The sequence below is a fragment of the Hypanus sabinus genome, chromosome 4, assembly GCF_030144855.1.
Source record: "Hypanus sabinus isolate sHypSab1 chromosome 4, sHypSab1.hap1, whole genome shotgun sequence".
Lineage (NCBI taxonomy): Eukaryota > Metazoa > Chordata > Chondrichthyes > Myliobatiformes > Dasyatidae > Hypanus > Hypanus sabinus.
The window spans coordinates 153,994,899-154,017,583 of record NC_082709.1 but is presented as its reverse complement, the minus strand read 5'-3'; the positions used below and the strand labels follow the sequence as shown (position 1 = coordinate 154,017,583).

Sequence of the window (22,685 nt, the reverse complement as noted above, 5' to 3'; positions counted from 1 at the left end):
GTGTATTTTCTTTGCTCTTGTTGTGTCTGGACTCAGGTACTACTAATGAAGGGTCCACCGGTATGAATTGGTTGCAGGGTAGAGATACGTCTCTACCAAAGGCTCTCCTTCGCTCCACTAGACTGCAGACCACCCTTGAGCAAGGTGTAACACCTACCTAGCCTCCCGATCATGTGCAGCCATGGGAGCAGGTGTGGATGGTTGTATGAGCAATTGGTTTTTATCACAAGGCCTGTTTATGTGACTACTGACACCAGGCAGACAATCCCTGAAGGGTATTGATAATGGCTAGGGTCACCTGTCTTGTAAAGACACTGCCCAGAAGAAGGCACTGGTAAACCACTTCTGTAGAAAAATTTGCCAAGAACAATCATGATCAAGGACAATGATCACCCATATCATCCGACATGGCACATAATGATGATGATGACTGGTATAAATTGTATGGGAAATAGAGGGTAGCCCTTGACTCCAGGATCCATCCCCTCCAGTCAGTGCCACTATAATCACAGAGCAGTTTCGGGACACCCAGACTGTCATATGTGCCTCCCAGGAATGTGGCATTCCAAATGAGGTAAGTATCTTCTTGTTCATCTATTATCTGCACATTGAGGGACCGGCATTTTCAATTAATTAAAAAGTCCTGATCATTACAGGAAATTCTGAAAGGTACATCATGAGAAACCAGCAATGTTGATAAATTCCAGTGCCCGTATGTCAATTGGTCTTCACAGAGATTTTCTGGAACCAGTTGGAAAGATCCAGCAAAGATGAAATTGAAAGTTAGCAAGATGCCTGATATGTACAGGGAGGAAGATCCAGGTGTGAAAGCATGCCCAAAGGTTTCTCCACAGAATGCCATCCATTCACTGTTGAGAGCCTTGGGAAACCTGAGCCTTCAGAAAGGTTCAGCTAAGATATGGTGTCCCTGAAGACTCCTTAGGAGTAATCTTTTTAATAATGGACTTGACTTGATCCCAAGGTTATCAACCAACCTGAGTGACCTTAAATAAAACTGTCTCACTCATGGAGTGCTGACAATCGTGTTACCACAGGGGCATGAGCAGGGAAAGAAAGAGTGCTATGTTGAAAAATATCTCTTACAAAGAAAATGAAATCAAATAAAATCTCTTACCCAGTGAAATCAAGTGACAAAGGTGTGGTGAACTACATATACCTATCTGGACATGCCCCCCCCCCCCCCACCGCTGACTGCTCCTGTGGCTCCTCCCACGGACCCCGGTATAAAGGCGATTGGAGACACCGCCCCGGTCTCAGTCTCCAGGATGCAGTGTAGTGGTCAATTGCTGCTTGTTCTTTCTTCCAGCTAATAAAAGCCTATATCTGTTATGAGCAGAGAGACAACATCTGCCGGAAGTAAATTCCTTGTATGTGAGGAGGTAAAGGTACTTGGTGATTAAAGTCTGATTCTGATTCTGATTCTGATCTCGCCTCACGTCTCCAAGAGTTATTGATGGTGCTTCAAAAGGTGACAAAAAGGCTTTGCTTCCAGATCAGTACAAACCCAGAACCATCAAACACTCCCCGATATTATATCTCAAACTCCTCACATTTGACCCCCCCCCCCCAGATCCACCTGCACTAAACATGGTGCACCTCTTCTACCACCAGCCATGTGCATCTTTGTGCTGCTAATGCAAGGAGTAAAAGTTCTCAGTCTACTTCTCAATGAATCAGTTGTATTACATATTTTAATGAAGACTTGTGGACATTCTATAATCTTTTATACAGTCCATCATATAATCTCTTTCTTGGCAGAGTTACAAGTAGAATGTTTGAATTTGGAGCACAGTGTGGGGCTAACAAATGACTGGCCCATGCACAGAAACTAATTGAGCGTAGTTAGGACTTTGAAGCTTTGTACATTGGCCTGGTGTGGGAACTGGGATTAATCACTTACTCTGCCAGTGGAATTTTGTGGATACAGGTATTGTAGTATTTATAAGGTGTACTGAGATTTCAAGTTCCTGGGTGTCAAAATCTCTGAGGATTTAACCTGGACCCAACATATCGATGCAGTTATAAAGAAGGGAAGTCGGCGACTATATTTCATTAGGAGCTTGAGGAGATTTAGTTTGTCACAAAGACTCAAACTTCTACAGATGCACTGTGGAGAGCATTCTGATAGGCTGCATCACTGTCTGTTATGGGGGGGGGGGCGGAAAGCTACTACACAAGATCGAAAGAAGCTACGGGAAGTTATAAAATCTTAGGTATAAAATCTCCATCTTAGGTAACAGCTTCCATAGTATCGAGGACAACCTTCAAGAAGTGGTGTCTCAGAAAGGCTGCATCCATTATTAGGACCCCCATCAATGAGGGCATTCCTTCTTCTCACTGTTACCATCAGGAAGGAGGTACAAAGCCTGAAGGCACACACTCAGTGATTCAGGAACAACCTCTTCCCCTTCTGCCATCCGATTTCTAAATGGACATTGAACCCATGAACATTACCTCACTTTTTATGTATTATTTCTGTTATTGCACTATATTAGTTTAACTATATTATACAAAGTATATACTAACTGTAATTGATATATGTTTTCTATGTTATTATGTATTGTACTGTACTTCTGCCATTAAGTTAACACATTTCATGACATATGCTGGTGATATTAAACCTGATTCTGATGTAATTCACATCTTGGAAGTGTACAGAATGGTAAGGATTGTTGCTAACCAGCATATCGTGGTCACCAACGTAAGGTAGTGCCACTATTATAGCTCAGGGTGTCAGAGTTCTGAGTTTAATTCTGGCGATCTCTATAAGAACATTTGTGCATTCTTCCTGTTGTTTTCTCTGGGTGCTCTGGTTTCCCCTCACAGTGCAAAGAACCTCCAGTTAGTAGATGAATTGGTCATTGTAAATTACCCTGTGCTTAGACTAGGACAATCAGTGGGTTTCTAAGCAGTGTGGCCCAGTGGGCCCAAAATGCTTGTTCTCCATAGCATCTCTACATAAATAAATAAATACTTTTATATTGGGTTTGAAATCTTGGACCTTCAGGTGCTCTTTCCTATAGATGGCCAAATTCTGTCTTGTGAACTGAATGCCATGATTAATGTCTGTATGTACTGAGAAATAGTTCGTACTGTTTGGGGCCTCATAGAACCTACAGTGATGCAGGTTGGTAGGTGATCTTTGTGTTGGGTTGTTTTATATTTGTCAATATCTTTATTTTTCAATAATTTTTTGAATAAAGCAGAATAATAATCATTTGTTCGGTAAGAAAGAAGTGAGATCATCCACAGGGCAGAAAACAGAGTGAGCTTCATCTGAACATTTTGAAATGAATACAATTAGAGTAATTGTTGATCTTGAAAGGAGGCTAAAATAACTTGGCAGTAAGGGGAAAAACAAGATGAGGAAGCAAAAAATATTACATGGAAGGAAGACAAATACTCAAGAAAGTTATAGGGAATAGATCAAGAGAAAGAAATAAAATAAAACATGGGATTCCCAAAAGTGGGATGGTTATGCATGTGAATTATTTCTAATTATACTAAGAATTTTCTAAAGTGGAGAGTCTGCATAGTTTAGGATGATAATGTGACTAACATTCTTGATTATAATAGGCAAATTTTATACCCACCATCCAGGGATGTTAATGGTGAAGCTTTAAGATCTTTCTGAACAACCTCAGGAAGCACCGTGCAGAAAACACCAGATACAAATTAGCCTGCAATGGGCGGAAAATCTCTTTGGCTGTAAAGTGTCAAGAACTAGATATTTTGCATGAAAACCTCTATCCCCCTCCCCCCATCAGTAGATGTTTTATTAATTATTGATATTTATTTAGATTTGCATTTATTTGTAGTTTTCTGCACTTTGGTTGTCTTCCATTGATCCTGTTGTAGTTACTCTGTAGTCCTGACGAAGGGTCTCAGCCCGAAACGTCAACAGTGCTTCTCATTATAGATGCTGCCTGGACTGCTGTGTTTCACCAGCATTTTGTGTGTGTTGTAGTTACTCTTCTGTAATTTTGCTGAGCATAATAGGCCCTCTGGCCCTTCCAGCCACGCTGCCCAGCAACACCTGACAAAGCCAATTTAACCCTAACCCAATCACAGGAAAGGTTACAATGGCCAATTAACTTACCTGGTACATCTTTGAATTGTGGGAAGAAACCAGAGCACTTGGGGAAAACCTACGCATTCCATGGGGAGGATGTACAGAGACTTCCTACAAAAGATGTCACACTTGAACTCTGAACTCCAAAGCCCTGAGCTATAGTAGTGTTGCGCTAAACACAACACTACTGTGTTGTAGTTTCTCTCAAGGCATCATGGAAATTCTGACTGAGCAAGCAAAGTAGAAACAGGGGTTTCTTGGGCAGGACAGCCAATAAAAAAGCAAATACCAGAAACGTAATATCATACGATTTGTCTGTTTTTATGAGGCTGAGTTACTAGCTTGAGGCTCAACCCAACACACTTGGAAAGTGTGCAAGGGACTTGGGACCATTTCCCTGGAAGTCCATTGGGTAGGGGGCGAAAGAGAGGGAGGGAGGGAGGGAGGGAGGGAGAGAGGGGGAGAGGGAGAGAGGGGGAGGAAGAGAGAGAGAGAGAGAGAGAGAGAGAGAGAGAGAGAGAGAGAGAGTACTGTAACAACTTGCTCCTCAGTTCAGACTTACACATTAACAAAAGGAGCCTCACTAAATTATATTCAAATAAAAATCAAGACAAATTATGTAAACTGCAGGAGAGATGATCATGAGTTTGCAGAACAATTAACAAGGAGAGGCAGCCGAACAGGTAGAGAAATCAAGTACGGAATTGAAGAAAGCCAAAGCTACATTATCACTTGTGTTGAGATAATCAGAATCAGGTTTATTATCACTGGTATGTTTCATGAAATTTGTTAACTTAGCAGCAGTTCAATGCAATACATAATCTAGGAGAGAGAAAAAAAATAAAGTAATAATAATAAATAAACAAGTAAATCAATTACAGTATACATAGATTGAATAGATTAAAAATGTGCAAAAGCAGAAATACTGTATTTTTAAAAAAAGTGAGATAGCGTCCAAAACTTCAATGACCATTAAGGAATCGGATGGCAGAAGGGAAGAAGCTGTTCCTGAATCGCTGAGTGTGCGCCTTCGGGCTTCTGTATCTCCTACCTGATGGTAACAGTGAGAAAAGGGCATGCCCTGGGTGCTGGAGGTCCTTAATAATGGACGCTGCATTTCTGAGACACTGCTCGCTCCCTGACGATGTCCTGGGTACTTTGTAGGCTAGTGCCCAAGATGGGAGTGACTAGATTTACAAACTTTTCCAGCTTCTTTTGGTCCCGTGCAGTAACCCCTCCTTACCAGAGAGTGAAGCAGCCAGTGAGGTAGAGTCTTTATAACTATATTGATAAGTTGGGACCAGGTTAGATCATCAGAGATCTTGATACCCAGGAACTTGAAACTGCTCACTCTCTCCACTTCTGATCCCTCTATGAGGCTTGATATGTGTTCCTTCATCTTACCCTTCCTGAAGTTCCCAATCAGCTCTTTCGTCCTACTGACGTTGAGTGCCAGGTTGTTGCTGCGGCACCACTCCACTGCTTGGCATATCTCACTCCTGTACACCCTCTCGTCACCACCTGAGATTCTACCAACAATGGCTGTATTGTCAGCAAATTTATAGATGGTATGTGAGCTATGCCTAGTCATACAGTCATGTGTATATAGAGAGTAGAGCAATGGGCTAACTACACACCCCTGTGATGCGCCAGTGTTGATTGTCAGTGAAGAGGATATGTTTTCACCAATCTGCACAGATTGTGGTCTTCCAGTTAGGAAGTTGAAGATCCAATTGCAGAGGGAGGTACAGAGGCCCAGGTTCTGTAACTTCCTAATCAGAATTGTAGGAAAGATGGTATTACCGTAAATGCAGATCTATAGTCAATGAACAGCATCCTGATGTAGGTGTTTGTGTTGTCCAGGTGGTCTAAAGCCATGTGAAGAGCCATTGAGATTGTGTCTGCCGTTGACCTATTGTTGCAATAGGCAAATTGCAATGGGCCCAAGTCCTTGCTGAGGAGGAGTTCAGTCTAGACATAAGCAACCTCTCAAAGCATTTCAATGCAATACATAACATAGAAGAAAAAATAATAAGTCAATCAGTTGCAGTATATGTATATTGAATAGATTAAAATTCATGCAAAAATTGAAATAATATTTAAAAAGTGAGGTAGTGTGCAAGGGTCCAATGTCCATTTAGGAATCGGATGGCAGAGGGGAAGAAGCTGTTCCTGAATCGCTGAGTGTGTGCCTTCAGGATTCTGTACCTCCTCCCTGATGGTAACAGTGAGAAAAGGGCATGATCTGGGTGCTGGAGGTCCTTAATAATGGACGCTGCCTTTCTGAACACGTGTAAAAGACAGAAAGTCATGGATGCAAAACAATAATAGGCTAAGGCAGGGATGGAAAAATGCTATATAACAGAGAGGGTAGGTGATAGATTTTGTGATTGAAAAGATATGTGATCAGTTGATTCAGTTTGAATAGTTTTGTTCGATCTTAGAGGAGATGAATTGATGATAAGAGTGGAAATTATTTTCAGCGTTACAGATGATGACATTGTTCTCCCTAGTCAGCAAATTGAAATTGCAGCTCACCCAAGACATGCCACAAGTAAGGGCTTTGGAGGGATTGAGAAACAGGAATCAGTGCGTATATGAAAACAAATGTCTTTTGATTTAAAAAATGGTCGTTGTCAAATGAGACAAATGTACAAAGTAACTGCATAAAGATTTCTTCTATTCCTTCAAAACTGACTTCCAAATGTGAATTTTAAGGTTAGAAATCTGTGAATAAAGGGGGCCTTTTCTGGTTGGCTGCCAGTGACTTAGTGGTGTTCCTTAGGTGTCAGTATTGGGACCTTTCACATTGTTTGTCAATGATTTAGGTAATGCAATTGATTGCTTTGTGGCAAAGTTTGCGGTTGACACGAAGATAGGTGGAGGGGTAGGTAGTGCTGAGGAAGCAATGCGATTGCAGCAGGACTTAGACAAATTGGAAGAATGGGCAAAACTGTGGCAGATGGAATACAGCATTGGGAAATATATGATAATACATTTTGGTAAAAGGAACAATAGTGCGGATTATTATCTAAATGGGGAGAAAGTTCAAACATCAGAGATGCAGAGGGACTTAGGAGTCCTTGTGATTGAACTCCCAGAAGGTTAATTTACAGGTTGAGTCTGAGATAAAAAAGGCAAATGCAATGTTGGTATTTATCTCAAGGGGGAATAGAATATAAAAGCAAGGAGATAATGCTGAAGTTTTATAAGACACTAGTCAGGCCACACTTGGAGTATTGTCAACAGTTTTGTGCCCCATATGTTAGAAAGAATGTGTTGTCATTGGAGAGAGTCCAGAGGAGGTACACAAGGATGATTCTGGGAATGAAGGGGTTAACATATGAATAGAGTTTGGCACCTTTGGGCTTGTACTCACTGCAATTTAGAAGAATGCATGGGGATCTCATTGAAACCTAATGAATGTTTAAAGGACTAGATTGGGTGGATGTTGAGAGGGTGTTTCCTATGGTGGGGGTATCCATAATTAGAAGGCACAGCCTCAAAATTCTGGGGTGACCTTTTAGAATAGAGATAAGGAGGAATTTATTTTAGCAGGAGAGTGGTGAATCTGTGGAATGCTCTGCCACAGACTGTGATGGAGGCCAAGTCTGTGTGTATAATTAAGGCGGAAGCTGAGTTTCCTGACTAGTCAGTGCATCAAAGGATATGGCGGGAAGGCAGGAGTTGTGGGATCCAGGATCAGCCATGATGGAATGGCAGAGCAGGCTCAATGGGCTAAATGGCCTAATTCTGCTCCTATGTCTTATGTATGCTAGGCTCTATTTCTTTTATGCTATTCTAACTCCTCATTAAACTATTATTAGTTCTCTAGTTTGAAGATTATTGTCAGTGAATATACCCGGCTATGAATGTGTGGTAAAATACAATTATGTTGTTAATAAATGCCCAAGTTTTAGATGATAGATCTGCTTTCAATCTATCAACATCTCACATGGTAGCATTTCTTACAAAATCAGTGGATTGCTAACTTTGACTTTTGTGCTGAAATCACTAAAATGGTTGAAGGGTAATGCTGTTTCGTTTGACTGTATTCACAGATATTTGTGTATGGTTGAAGGAAAATTGTAATGGAACTAAGGGTAATAGCTGTTCTTGAATCTGTTAGTGTAGGACCTAAGACTCCTGTATCTCCTTCACAAATTAAAGGCTACACTTTTACATGTGGGAAGTGACAACTATAACCCTAAAATATGCAAGTTTTTGAAATACTTTTGTTCATTTTATAGACCCTTGAAGCTTGAATTTTTATGTTCCCAAATCATTCTTTGTAACAATTGTTGTTTGCTTGTCACCTTTTGCTCTCCTCAGCACATATGCCAGATTGGAACTGCTTCATGCATTTACACATACTTTGTTTCATTTTAAATAATTCATTCTTTTGTCGACCATTGTTTACTTTTTTACTTTCAAGTAAATTAGTTCCACTAAGGTGTATAGACTTGTTCTGTAGCACATTAAATCTCTTAACAGTTCCTACTAATCTGCTTTTATTTTCCCACGATTATTTTGATCTGATTTTAGCAAATTAGTTTGATATATTGTCTCTTCACATTGAGGGCATTCTTCCCTAGATCCAGAAGGTTACTCAGATGAAAAGCTCTATATCTCAATGCCTAAAGTCCTCTATTATTTTGACTGCTATTCATTGCCACTAAGTATAAAAATCTTGATCACCAAAATCACTGAGCACAAAATCAACCGACAGCACCGAAGCCCTATTGCCTCAAAGTATTTCTGCAGAAAATGCCCACAAAAATGTTGTTCATTTCACTCATGAATTACCATTCAATTCCGCCACATTGTGTGCTCAGTAGCAAATCGATTACGAACAATTTTAATAAACAGCGGAATACAATACAAGCAAATGAATGCCGTTATTAAGCAGCCAGCCGTTGCCCGTCAGGCGGCTGCACCCGATCTCCGTTCGGCAATTTCCGGAGAATACCAAATAATGTGCTTTCAAGAAATATCGATCAATTTCTGTTAGATTGCCTCTAAGTTAGCATGAAAAGCAAAATGTCCGGATTGTCATGTTACAAGTAAATCAAAAGGGAAAAAAAATAAATCGGGTCGTTAATCTCCGTCCGTTTCCGTCGAACGTAACGAAGCCGCGACAAAGACGCGCCTTAAAAATTAAAAATAAATTGTTTCCAAATGAGATTTTCAGTCACGTTTTTAAAAGCACAATGATGAATTCAGTTGTCCGGTAGTTAGTTACTAGATGTTTTGAGAAGGATTTGGGATATTTTTACTGAAGCGCGGGGCCTTGGAAACGCGAGGGATTCCGGGTAAAGTGAATTGATATTCAAAATGGCGGATGGAGCGTCCAAAGATGAAAAGCCCGGTAATGGCTCTAATTTTACATATTCATATTTCAATTTAGCATAATTTATTTTGCCTTATTACTGTATTTGATTGCGGGGCGAGCAAAAAGAAAACTTTAATGCATTTATTTCTGGGAAATACACAGCCAGAGCGGCCGTTTCGACGAAGCGCATTCCGCCAGAATTTTTTTTTGGAAAAAATAAAATAAGAGAAAGCGAAATACTGAGATGGGAGGACAGTTTGACTAAAAGAAATATGCAAAACAAGGCGCGGAGTTTTACATTTTTTACTGTCTTTTTATCGATGCAAAAGCGTTCTATGCTAATTTCGGATCAAATATTAGCCTCGGCGGTGTTCAAGGAGATAAAATAATAGAAAATGTTTCCGAGGGTTTTGTGGAGACGGGCAGATGCGGAGCGCCGAAACGGCTGAAGAAAGAGAACCTTAAAAATCCGATTCTTGTTTGAGGGGAATCAAAATCTGAATGTGTAATATACGCTGAAGAGGGTTTGTTTTTAAATCGCAGGAACGCCCCTCATGTTTAGCTGAATAGATTTAATAACAAGACGTCCACGTTTGGTGTGTGTTTTTTATTATTGACTTTGATCATTACTTTCACCAGTGTTACTGTTGAATTCAGGTGATGGAGAATGCAAGCGGGGATGTTTATTAAAATTTGCCTCGAGGTTTTAATGAGCAGTCTAGGCCCTGACTGATTGTTTTACTTTATTTTTTAAACCGTTCTAGGCATTCAGATTGCAAAGCTTAACACCCGTGTTTATGGAAGCAGTCTGTTTTAACGCTTTTCTGATTTGATGTAATCTTAGGCATGTCAGATTTATAAACAACATGAGCAGTTAGTTGCGATTTTTAATAAAGTTCTTTAAAAAAATTTTTACATTAATATTGTACATTTTTGATTATAAGAATGAAAGTGACTAACAAAATGGAAAACAAAGTGTATAGCAATTTATCTTTAAATGCAACCAAATAATATTTCAAGCATTGTCTTTAGAATGTTTTAAAACATGAAATAAATATTAACTATCAAAGTTATTTTTATTCAAATTATGTTGGTATAAGTTTGTATAAACTGAAACTCCACAGGTGAAATTACAAATAGACTTTTCTGTATTTACGTTGCTGCTAGCCTGTACCTTGATTATGTAGTTATATGAAAATGTGAAATAAATATGCAAAGTCACATACTTTGGACATGTCTTATAACTTGTTCCTTGGAGCCTGGTGCCTGTTTCAAAGAATATTTATTTGTATATGTAATTGCAAATTCATTTTTTGTAGCACAGTCATTTCCATAAAAAATGCATCACTTTTTTTCTAGTGTTTTAATGATTTCACTTTTATTAGTGGAATGTGTAGATTGTTGTATCACTTCGTCTATCTCCAAAATTTCTCACGCATGTATGTTGGGTCACTTTATGTTCTGTGTGGGGGTCCATTAGAGTTTATGTCTCTTTCATCTTTTTTAAGGACATGTCAACTGTATTGATGGCACATTAATAGTACTAAAGGGCACTGAGACTTAAAAGGTTAATAGAGACATGATAGGAATCCTTACATGAAAAATATTTTTTTCTGTGGAATATTTTGGCCCATTTTACTGGGAAAAAAGAACAGATTGATTTGTTCTGGGAAGGTTGTGAGTAAAACAGCTTTTCTATGTTTCCTGAAGTGTATGTTACTCCCTTTTAATGGTTTTGTGGTGTCCACTACTTTTGTCTATGGTCACAATTGAGTTAAACTTGTAGAATAGTAGAGCAATATTTTTTGTGCTTGGGTCTTTATGAATGGTGTATTTCATAGATACTCTTGAGTTGAAAGTAATATTTTCATTTAATTTGCTTCTTGTAGAAACATGAACCTTTTGGATGGGTAGTTTCAACACTATAGAGAGGTTGTGTTTGAGTGTTAGTGTGGAGGTTAATGGAACCTATATTTACTGTATTGTGAATAAAACAACAGGAGATGTTACCAGAGAGGGTGTTGAAGAGAGGGTAGATATATATGATTTTAAGTTTAGAAAGTAGCAGGTAGTTAATATTTGAGTTTTGATTGATTCATATGGGAAGCCAAAACTTGGATGGAGAAGGAAGTGGAAGTTGAATGAATAATGTAGATTTTCCTGCATCTAATGTGTATGGAGAGAAATTGATGAAAGGATACATCAGTAGTCTTGATAACTTGGTTATAATAGTTGGAAAGTTATATAGGGTAGCTTTAGTTTGATTTCACTTCTGGCAGACAATTATATGAATTTAATCACTGATTTAGTTCAATGTTTTGCTATTTTAAAGATGTAATTTAAGTATGTATATAATATTAATGATACTTGCAGGAGCTGATGTAATCAGCAGGGATGCTTTCTGCATTTACTATACTTGGGGTGTGTTTAATCGTAAGCAACAAGAACTTGTTTTCCTAGACACCCCCTACAGAAATTGCAGCATGAATCATTGAATTTAACGTTTTGGATTTTTTTTTTTGCTCTTTTGTTATTTAATCCAAGGCATTTGCTTCAGTTACCTGTTTTATTCTAAACAATTATTAATTTATCGGTATAAATTGTAACACTTTTAAGATAAAAATAAATAGTATTTGATGTATTTATTAAAAATGAACAGAAATATTTTCTATATTCATTATTGTCGAATATTTTACTATTTTAAACTATTTGGGCAAATCTACTTTCTGAGTATCTCTTCCAGGAGGTGTGATTTGGGTGTACTGGTGTAGTTAGGAAGGTAGTGAGATTAATTTTAGTTATCTCGTAATCTGGCAACTGCAATTGAAACTAATTTTCCATCTGGAACAAAAGTGCAACTAAATTTTATATTGCTCTTTTTAGCTTTGTTTAAGAGCTTGGTTCAAACCTTTCATACTAACAGTTCCTATTTCCATTGGCTTCAGTCTTAATTTTCTATTGGAATATATACAGATGCTCAGTCCTTCAAAGTCAGAAAATTGGAAGTTTATTATCAAAGTACATATTTGTTGTCACTTTCTATCTTGAGATTAATTTTCCTGCTGGGTAAAAAAAACAATAGAATTTACAGAAGAGACTATACATAAACAGATGAAGACCGACAAACAACTGAAGTGCAAAATAAGACAAACTGTGCAAATAAAATATAATGCTGAGAACATGAATTGGAAAAAGTCCTTGAAAGTGAGTCTGTAGATTGTACAGTCAGTTCAGATGATTGAAGTTATCCACACCAGTTCAGCAGCCTGGTGGTTGTTGGGTGAGCATAAGAGAAATCAATATCAAGTTATACCAAGTTCTATAGTAGACTGTGAGTGGAAAAGGAAAAAAGTGAGGTAGAGAGTTATACTGCAAGGAAACAGGTCCTTCAGCCTAACTTATTCATGCTACCTACGTTCCCAGCAGGTTAGTCCCATCTACCTGCATTTGTCCCATAGCCCTCTAAGCCTCTCAACCACAATTTCTAACAGCTAGATTTAAAAATGCATCACCCTTTGTGTGACAAAGTTGCAGCTTTTTAAAATCTTTTGCATCTGATCAGAATCTTATGCTCTCTTGTTTTTAGAATGCAAAAACAAAATTGAGCTTTCACTTTGTCTTTGCCCCTCATTATCTTGTAGATCTCCATCTGGTCATCCCTCAATTTTCAATTTTCTTGGGAACCAAATCCTAGTCTACTTAACCTCTCCCTGAGGTAGCATCTTGGTAAATCTTTTCTACACTCTTTCTAGTTTAATAATGTCTTTCCAATATCAAGGTTACTAAAACTTTACACAGTACTCCAAGAGGAGCCTCACCAACATCTTGTCTAACTACAACTTAACTTCCTAATCCTGCAGTCAGTGCCCTGACTGATGAAGATTAGTATGCCAAACAATGCATTCACCCCCCCCCCCCACCCAATCTGTATACTTTGGTTCTGCTATTCTATGGAATGTGATACATCTATAAATTAGCACTTCTGTAAAGCTATTGATCCATGGCTAATCCATGTTGTTTTATTGTCATTATTTTCATTGACCTTCTGTTTAGCATGTGATTTATTTAAAAGGATCAAGTAATAAAGCTCCAATCATCAACTCAAAGTAAAGATTTTATTAAGTAATGATATAAGCTTCCTTACAAATTTTAATCCTCTGATGCCACCCATGGGATTTCTTAATCCTGTATGCAATTCAATTATAATTCATAAGTTTTTAAGGAAAGATTCTGGGAATTAACAACCTCTGGGTTGGTTGTAAGAAATGCAGTTAAGGATTAGAGTTTGTTACTTTCATATGATGTAGTTTGTTTGTTCCTAAAATTATTACAATGCAAAACTTTATGCAACTCACATGGGTAACATATTGGGTAAAGATGACTAGTTTAAAGAATTATAGATGCTTTTTGCATTAACATTAAGTTTCAAAAGTTATTAGGCAGATTGGTTGTCCAAGAAAGGAGTTTTAACTGCACAAAAATGTTTCATACCTCATGAAAGATCTTTTTTTTATCTGTTACCTTTCGTGTGGTTTATTGCTGCTGTAAGAATCAGCCAATCAATCTTCAGCAAGGCACTTGACATTTTTGGCCTGGAGGGTTGGTAAGGCAGGAGAATTGCTTTGTTCGATTTCATATTCAGCTTCAGGGAGACATGGGTCCAGTAGGTGACCTGATCCAGAAGCAGTTCTCAGCGATTTGCTGAGTTCCTCTTTCCAAAACGTTGGCTGGCAATCCATCATGCTTGTTATTTTTCCCAATCTCTCTGGACAACATGTTTGGAAGAGTCAACGTTGATGGACAAGGCCTAAAGAAGTTGTTAGTAGAGCCTATTAATGCAGAATCTGCTCTGCATTTCTGCAAAATTGCATTTTTTTTGTGTGGGAGGTGGTGGTTTGAGGAGATAGGGTAGGTACTTATTGCAATGTAGGTTTTCACCTGAAAAGAGCTAACATTAAGATATTCAAAATGATGTGGTGCAAAATTTTAACCTAAATCAGACATTTGCTAGTATTCTGTCCACTGAATTTTTTTGCCATTTTTTTAATATATTGCAAAATCAAATGACCATTAAAATGATGTTAAGAGACTAAATTTATTGCAGTTGAAAATAACATCAATTATTTTAGTTACCTTTTTTATTCTTAACTGCAAATACAACATTACGCAGTTAACTTTTGTGTGATGGATCCTTGAATGAAGAGTTAGTGTCTTTCATGTGCCTTTCCCTTCTACCTCTATCCCACTTCCATCTGGTGTCTGATTCTGTTTTGCCATTGAACTCAGTAATCAGTTCAGTGGAGTGGACAGATGTTGCACTGTTTGTTGGTCAGTAAGCCCGACTTTTACGTTTTAAAGTGGATGCACAAAAGTCCTGCGTTTATACTTTTGCAACCACTTCCATTTGCCAATATCTGACTCAAAATAGATTTCTATCCAAGGAAGGAAATGTTGCCAGCAGAAATAGAGGTAGCAGAGATAATGGATGGTGTGAAAATTGATAAGGAAGTGAACTGGAAAAGCGAGCAGAGTTTGAAGTAAACAATTTACTAGGTTGGGAAGGAATTTAATCAAGAGTCTTGTGGGTAAAGGCTGTTGAAGGGCTTTCCATAACCCTACAGTCTGCCTTGGATATAAGAAAAGTATCAGATGTCTAGATAACGGCAAATGTGCCAACTGTGTTCAAAGTGATGAAAGTACATACCAAGCACCAAATAAAGTCATTTAATCTTGGTGGAGAAACATGCCAAAAATTATCAAAAGAAAATTAACAGGCACTCAGAGTTTTGAGTTAATAATCAGGAGCTAGCAGAGGGATTTTATATATGGTGAACAAATGTGCGCGTGCACAAAAGCAGTACAGAACGAAAACAATCTCATTTTATTCTCCTCTTAGTCCCATCAACTATCTAAAATTCTGCCACTCACCTACACAATGACCAATTTACAGTAACCAATTAACATCATTGAATATGAGAGACAACTGGAGCATGTGTATGTTCATAGGCAGATGCACACAGATAGATCATTAGGAACATAACTTTGTGCTGGCCTGAGATCAACCTAATGCATCCCTCACACAAAGAGTTTCAAATGTCCCTACTGTATCTGGCACTACCACCACCCCGGTAGCGTGTTCCACACACTGGGCACTCTGCTAAGAAAAAAAACTACCTTTAACATTCCCTGCTATACTTTATGCCAAATATTTTAAAGTTATGCCCATTCATATTAGCCATTTCAGCACTGGCAAAAAGTCTCTGGTTATTCGCTCTATTTATGTATCCCTTATGCAACTTGTACAGCTCAATCATGTTACCTCTCATTCTCCCATGCTCCAAGGAGAAAAGCCTTATCTCGCTCAATCTATCCTCATAAGACGTGGTCTTTCATCCAGGCAGTATCCTTACAAATCTCCTGTGCACCCCCTCTGAAGCTTCCACATCCTTCCTATAATGAGACTGTTGGAACTGAACACAATACTCCAAGTGTGGTCTAAGCAGAGTTTATAGAGCTGCCACATTACCTCATGGCATTTGAATGCCCACAAGAAAATGAATCTCAGGTTAGTATATGGTGACATATATGTACTTGAATAATAAATTTATTTTAAACTCAATCCCCTGACTAATGAAGGCCAACACACTGATAGGCTGCCTTAACCATCCTATCAACTTGCACTGCAACTTTGAGGGATCAGTGGACTTGGACCCAAGATCCCTCTGTTTTTCCAGACTGTTAAGAATCTTGACATTAACCATGTATTCTGCTTTCAAGTTCTACCTTACAAGATGAATCTTCTGGATTGAGCTCTGTTTGCCACTTCTTAGCCCATTTCTGGTTCCTATCAATGCCCCTTTATAACCTACAACAACCTTCTTACACTATCCACAACACCACCAACCCTTGTGTCATCTGCAAATTTACTAACCCACCCTTTCACTTTCTCATCCAAATCATTTATAAAAATAAAAAACAGGGGTCCCAGAATAGACACTGTGGTGCACGAGTGCTTACCCATCTCCAGGGAGAATATGCTCCATCTGCTACCAATTTCTGCATTCTATGGGTAAGCTGATTCTGAATCCACGTAGCCAAGTTTCCCTGGATACCATGCTCCCTTTTATAATTTGTTAAAAAATTAACTATTTTGTCTTAATTTTTTAATGGAAGTTGGTACTGTTTCAGAATACAGGGCCAATGAATTAAAAAGGAAAATATAAGCACACCATTGAAAGACAGTTAGTTTTAGCAGAAGCACTTGTACATATGTGATTTTAGAAATTTTAAACACAGTAAATTCTTCCCACAATATAAGCTGCTATTATTAACCACATAACATTCAGTCATTTATTGACATCTGGCAGGCACAGTTGTAACACTGCTGTTCTGAATGCTTAACAACAAATTATTATTTTGGTCAAACTTGTGCAAGTTACCTTTAACATAGATAGATAGATACTTTATTCATCCCCAAGGGGAAATTCAACATTTTTCCTGTGTCCCATACACTTATTGTAGCAAAACTAATTACATACAGTATTTAACTCAGTATAAATATGATATGCATCTAAAATCACCCTCCCAAAAAGCATTAATAAATAGCTTTTAAAAAGTTCTTGAATAGTTTACTAAAGTGCATTGAGTGGTAATTTAAGCTCAGTCCTAACCCCGGCACTTAACATGTCTTGCCCCTGGTGGTTGAATTGTAGAGCCGAATGGCGTTGGGGAGTAATGATCTCTTCATCCTGTCTGAGGAGCATTGCATTGACAGCAACCTGCCGCTGAAGCTGCTTCTCTGTCTCTGGATGGTGCTGTGCAGAGGATGTTCCGGGTTTTCCATGATTGACCGCAGCCTACTCAGCGCCCTCTGCTCTGCCACCGATGTCATACTCTCCAGTTCTGTGCCCACAACAGAGCCCACCTTCCTTACCAGCTTATTAAGACGTGAGGCGTCCCTCTTCTTAATGCTGCCTCCCCAGCACGCCACCACAAAGAAGAGGGCGCTCTCCACAACTGACCGATAGAACATCTTCAGCATCTCACTACAAACATTGAATGACGCCAGCCTTCTGTGGAAGTACAGTCGACTCTGTGCTTTCCTGCACAGGGCATCTGTGTTGGCAGTCCAGTCTAGCTTCTCGTCTAACTGCACTCCCAGATACTTGTATCCACGCATTCTCCATTAATGATCACTGGCTCCATATGAGGCCTAGGTCTCCTAAAGTCCACCACCATCTCCTTGGTCTTGGTGATATTGAGACGCAGGTAGTTTGAGTTGCACCATATCACAAAGTCCTGTATCAATTTCCTATACTCTTCCTCCTGACCATTCCTGACACACCCCACTATGGCCGTGTCATCAGCGAACTTCTGCACATGGCAGGACTCCGAGTTATATTGGAACATGGAACAATTTAGGAAGTCCAACTTGACTATACCTCTTCCCACCCTGTCTCCTGTAAAAAAATGCTATTCCCTTTTCTCAGTTCCTTCATCTCTTGCTGCATCTATTCCAAGGATATGGCTTTCCCTTCCAGGACACCAGAAGTATCCTCCTTCAAATATTGGGGTTTCTCTTCCTCCACCAGTGTTGCGGCCTTCACCCACATCACCTCCATTTCCGGAACAACCGTGCTCACCCCACTTTCCTGCTGCCTTAGCAGTGATAAAGTTCCTCTTGTGCTTACCTACTGGCCCATGAGCCTCTTAGCACATTGTTCTCTGCAACTTCCGCCACCTTCAAAGGGATTCTACCACCAAACATCCCTTTACCTCTGACCCTCTCTCTGTTTCCTGCAGGGATCGCTCACTCTTTGACTCCCTTATGCATTTGTCTCTCCACCCCCCAGTTTTCCCCTGGCACTTATCCTGGCAAGTGGCCGAAGTGCCCATTCAGGGTTCCAAACAGTCCTTTCAGCTGAGACAACACATCACCTGCGAATCTGCTAGGGTTGTCTATTGTGTCCAGTGCTTCTGATGTGGCCTCCTCTACTTTGGTGAAACCTGTTGTAAATTGGGGAACTGCTTGGTTGAGCACCTCTGCTCTATCTGCCCAAAGTCAAACATTTTAATTCTGATTCCCATTCCGACGTGTTGGTCCATGGCATCCTTTTGTGCCATGATGAGGCCAACTTCAGGGTGGAAAAGCAACACCTTGTATTCCATCTGGGTAACTGATTGCATGAATATCGATTTCTCCTTCCAGTAAAAGAAATTCCCTCCTCCTCCCCTCTTATGCTGTTCCTCACTCTGGCCTCCTACCTAATCTCACTTTCCCTTGCGTTCCTTCCTCCTTCCCTTTCTCCTATGGTCCAATTTCCTCTCCTATCACATTCCTTTCTCTCCTACCCTTTACTTTTCCCACCCACTTGGTTTCATCTGTCACCTGGTTATATTCCTTCCTCTCCTCCCACCTTTTTATTCTGGCATCTTTCCCCTTCCTTTTCAGTACTGAGGAAGGGTCTCGGCTTTTTTATTTGCTTGACTAGATTTTCAACAGCTTTTGTACACCGTAGTTCGTGTACCCTACCATCCTTTCCCTGTCTTATTGGAATGTACCTATGCAGAATGCCACTCAAAATATCCCCTGAACATTTGCCGCATTTCTTCCGTACGTTTTCCTGAGAACATCTGTTTCCAATTTATGCTTCCAAGTTCCTGCCTGATAGACTCATATTTCCCCTTACTCCAATTAAACACTTTCCTAACTTGTCTGTTCCTATCCCTATGGTAAAGGAGATAGAATTGTGATCACTATCTCCAAAATGCTCTCCCACTGAGAGACCTGACACCTGACCAGGTTCATTTCCCAATACCAGATCAAGTACAGCCTCTCCTCTTGTAGGCTTATCTACATACTGTGTCAGGAAACCTTCCTGAACACACCTAACAAACTCCACCCCAGCTAAACCCCTTGCTCTAGGGAGATGCCAATAAATATTTGGAAAATTAAAATCTCCCACCACAACAACCATATTATACTCCTTTCCAGAATCTCCTTTCCAGAATCTGTCTCTCTATCTGCACCTCAATGTCCTTGTTACTATTGGGTGGTCTATAAAAAACACCCAGTAGAGTTACTGACCCCTTCCTATTCCTAACTTCCACCCACAGAGACTCCGTAGACAACCCCTTCATGACTTCCTCCTTTTCTGCAGCTGTGACACTATCTCTGATCAACAGTGCCACACCTCCACCGCTTTTGCCTCCATCCCTGTCCTTTCTGAAACATCTAAAGCCTGGCACTCTAAGTAACCATTCCTGCCCCTGAACCATCCAAGTCTCTGCAATGGCCACAACATCATACCTGCAAGTACTGATCCATGCTCTAAGCTCATCCGCTTTGTTCACAATATTCCTTGCATTAAAATAGACACATCTCAAATCATATGTCTGAGCATATCCCTTCTCTATCACCTGCCTTTCCTCTCTCTCACAGTCTCCAAGCTTTCTCTATTTGTGAGCCAACTGCCCCTTCCTCCGTCTCTTCAGTTCAGTTCCCACCCTCCAGCAGTTCCAGCTTAAACTCTCAATACCCTTAGCAAACCTCCCTGCCAGGATATTGGTCCCCCTCGGATTCAAGTGCAACCCATTCTTTTTGTACAGGTCGCGCCTACCCCAAAAGAGGTCCCAATGATCCAGAAATCAGAATCCCTGCCCACTGCTCCAATCCCTCAGCCACGGATTTATCCTCCACCTCATTCTACCTCAGTGGGGAAGCGGCCTGGTTGAGGGAAGTGCCTGGTGTGAAAAGTGCTAGTCTTTGGCTCGAGAGTCTTCGGCGAGGAGACTACGCCGGGCACAGTTGCAGAGGGTGAAGACATGACCGCTAAGCTGATTCAGTGTGCTACGTGCATGATGTGGGAGGTCAGGGACACTGATGGGGCCCCTGGCTGCTACAGCTGTGGAAAGTGTGTCCAGATTCAGCTTCTGAAGGAGCATGTTGCAGCACTGAAGAAAGAACTGGATGACCTCAGGTTTATCCGCAAAAACGAGGGTTTTCTGGACAGGACCTACAAGTGAGGTCGTTACACCGAGGATACCGGAAGAGAGAAACGGGGCGATGATGAGGAAGGAAAGGATGCTTGAAGTACAGGAGACCCCAGGGGATGTACCTCTCATAAACAGGTTCACCCTCTTGGAAGCTATCAGGACAGAAGATACTGCCAGTCTGAGAGGCGGACAGGTCTACGAGCCGAAAATTGGTGCAGAAGCAGAGCCGAGGGGTCAGACATCAGGAAGAGCCGTGGTAGTAGGGAACTCCATGGTAAGAGGTACGGAAAGGGGTTTCTGCGGCAACAGGCGAGATTTAAGGATGATGTGTTGCCTCCCTGGTGCTAGGATCCAGGACATCACAGACCGATTGCAGGGAATCCTCAAGGGTGAAGGTGAACAGCCGGAAGTGGTAGTGCATGTCGGCACAAATGACATCGGGAAGAAGAGGAAGGACATTCTGCAGCGGGACTTCACAGAACTCGGAAGCAGGCTGAAAAGCAGGACTTCCAGGGTGGTTATCTCTGGTTTGCTTCCAGTTCCTCGTGCTGGAGAGGGCAGGAACAGGGAGATAATGGATCTGAATGTGTGGCTGAGGAACTGGTGCAGGAAGCAAGGATTTATATTCTTGGACCACTGGGATCTGTTTTGGGGTAGGGATGAATTGTACAAAAGGGACGGGTTGCACCTTAATAGGCGGGGGACCAGCATTCTGGTAGACAGGTTTGCCACTGCACCATAGATGTGTTTAAACTAAGCAGTTGGGGGGAGGGGCAGAACTGGAAATATAAGGATGGAGTTAAAGGGAAAGTGAAAATAAGAAAAGTTAAAAAGGACAACAGAATCAATGGAGTAGAAAGCTCAAGGAGAGATCATACAATATGGCCAAGTGAAATAGGAATTGATATGAAAGGAGAGGGAGTACCGAATTAAAAGTATTATATATGAATGCACGAAGTATAAGGAATAAAGTAGATGAGCTTGAGGCTCAGTTGGAAATTGGCAAGTAAGATGTTGTGGAATAACTGAGACGTGGCTTCAAGCGGACAGGGCCTGGGAAATGAATATTCAAGGTATACATCTTATCGAAAGAACAGACTGACTGGCAGAGGGGGTGAGGAGGCATGATATTCAGTCCTTTGCGACGGTGGACATAGAATCTGGGGTTGTAGAGTCAGTATGGATAGAACTGAGAAATTCTAAGGGTAGAAAGACCCTAAATGGGAGTTATCTACAGGCCCCCAAACAGCAGTCTGGATGTAGGGTGTAAGTTGAACGAAGAGTTAAAATTGGCATGTCGCAAAGGTAATGATACAGTTGTCATGGGGGATTTCAACATGCAGGTAGACTGGGAGAATCAGAATGGTACTGGACCCCAAGAAAGGGAGTTTGTGGAGTGCCTCCGAGATGGATTCTTAGAACAGCTTGTACTGGAGCCTACCAGGGACAAGGCAATTCTAGATTTAGTGTTGTGCAATGAACCGGATTTGATCAGGGACCTCGAGGTAAAGGAACCTTAGGAGGTAGTGACCATAATATGATATGTTTTAACCTACAATTTGAGAAGGAGAAGGGAAAATCGGATGTGTCAGTATTACAGTTGAACAAAGGGAACTATGGAGCTATGAGGGAGGAGCTGGCCAAAGTTCAATGGAACAATACCCTAGCAGGGAAGACAGTGGAACAAAAATGGCAGGTATTTCTGGGAATAATGCAGAAGGTGCAGGATCGGTTCATTCCAAAGAGGAAGAAAGATCCTAAGGGGAATAAGGGGCAGCCGTGGCTGGCGAGGAAAGTAAAGGGCAGTATAAAAATAAAAGAGAAGAAGTATAACATAGCAAAGATGAGTGGGAAACCGGAGGACTGGGAAGCTTTTAAAGAGCAACAGAAGATAACAAAAAAGGCAATATGCCAAGAAAAAATGAGGTACGAAGGTAAACTAGCCAAGAATATAAAGGAGGATAATAAAAGCTTACGTTATAGAAAATGTTTTGTTTTGTTGATCAGTGTTGCTTTGCATGCAGATATTCTGATGGAGGAAGGCTGTGCTGATCAAGAAAAATTAGCCGTGTGTAGAAATACAGTTGATGTCTATTTGAAGTTGTACTGTGTTTTATTAGAGCAGATCTCTCATCCCATAATTACATTTAATTTTACAACCATCACTGGCTATCAACTTTTTGGAGGAATTGTCAATTAAATTAGTTATCTTTTCAAATAAAATGAGAATTCGGCATAAAAAAATCAAGATTTCAGATTTATTAA

General features: G+C 40.3%; 1 protein-coding gene across 7 annotated transcripts in view; it reads left to right on the top strand.

The window, feature by feature from the left end:
- The first annotated feature begins 9,410 nt into the window (after positions 1 to 9,410).
- pou2f1b (POU class 2 homeobox 1b) overlaps positions 9,411 to 22,685 on the top strand; it is a 169,787-nt gene continuing 156,512 nt past the window's right edge. For 6 of the 7 annotated variants that reach the window (XM_059968475.1, XM_059968470.1, XM_059968474.1 and 3 more), the window contains exon 1: positions 9,411 to 9,461. The gene's annotated coding sequence lies outside the window, so the exon portion shown is untranslated. The remainder of the gene's footprint in view (positions 9,462 to 22,685) is intronic. The other variant, XM_059968468.1, reaches the window with a different exon arrangement.